Here is a 768-nt window from a genome sequence, read left to right as displayed (position 1 = left end):
ATCTCACAAAATTCCTGAGAATTTGCGACACTGTGAAGTCTAATGGAGTCCAGGAAGATGCCTATAAACTGCTTTTGTTCCCATTCTCACTTAGGGACAAGGCAGCTAAGTGGCTGGAATCATTCCCAAGGGGGAGCCTAACAACATGGGATGAGGTGGAAAGCAAGTTTCTGGCACGTTTCTACCCCCCACAAAAGGTCAATAGGCTTCGATCTGAGGTTCAGACTTTTAGACAACAAGATGGTGAAACTCTCTACGAAGCATGGGAGAGGTTCAAGGATTTGACAAGGAAATGCCCACCAGACATGTTCCATGACTGGGTGCAATTGCACATTTTCTATGATGGACTTTCTTATGAATCAAGGAAGGCTGTGGACCATTCATCAGGAGGTTCATTGAACAGGAAAAAGACTGTGGAAGAAGCCATTGAATTGATTGAGACAGTGGCTGAGAATGAGTACTACTATGCATCAGAGAGACACAACACTAAGGGAGTCATGGAACTGAACCATGTTGATACAATTCTAGCCCAAAACAAGGTGTTTGCCAAGCAACTAGCAGAGCTCACCAGGAAATTAGAAACAAAGCAAGTAGCTGCAATACACACACAAGATCAAGAGGAAGAAAGCACTGAAGGAGGTGATTGGGAAGAGGCCAATTATGTAGGAAATCAACAAAGGCAACCATATGATCCACATTCCAACACTTACAACCCAGGCTGGAAAAACCACCCAAACTTTGGGTGGGGAAACCAGCAAAACCAACATA

At 44.1% G+C, this 768-nt stretch overlaps 1 non-coding gene across 1 annotated transcript; it reads right to left on the bottom strand.

Moving 5' to 3' along the window:
• Positions 1 to 203: 203 nt before the first annotated feature.
• LOC148546012 (small nucleolar RNA R71) lies at positions 204 to 307 on the bottom strand. Its single transcript, XR_015902028.1, has one exon. It is a non-coding gene; the product is annotated as a small nucleolar RNA R71 (small nucleolar RNA).
• Positions 308 to 768: the final 461 nt, after the last annotated feature.

Source organism: Arachis ipaensis, chromosome B9 (genome assembly GCF_059453495.1).
Source record: "Arachis ipaensis isolate K30076 ecotype BB chromosome B9, ASM5945349v1, whole genome shotgun sequence".
NCBI lineage: Eukaryota > Viridiplantae > Streptophyta > Magnoliopsida > Fabales > Fabaceae > Arachis > Arachis ipaensis.
Note: the sequence above shows the minus strand (reverse complement) of the source record. Positions and strands in the feature narration are given on the sequence as shown.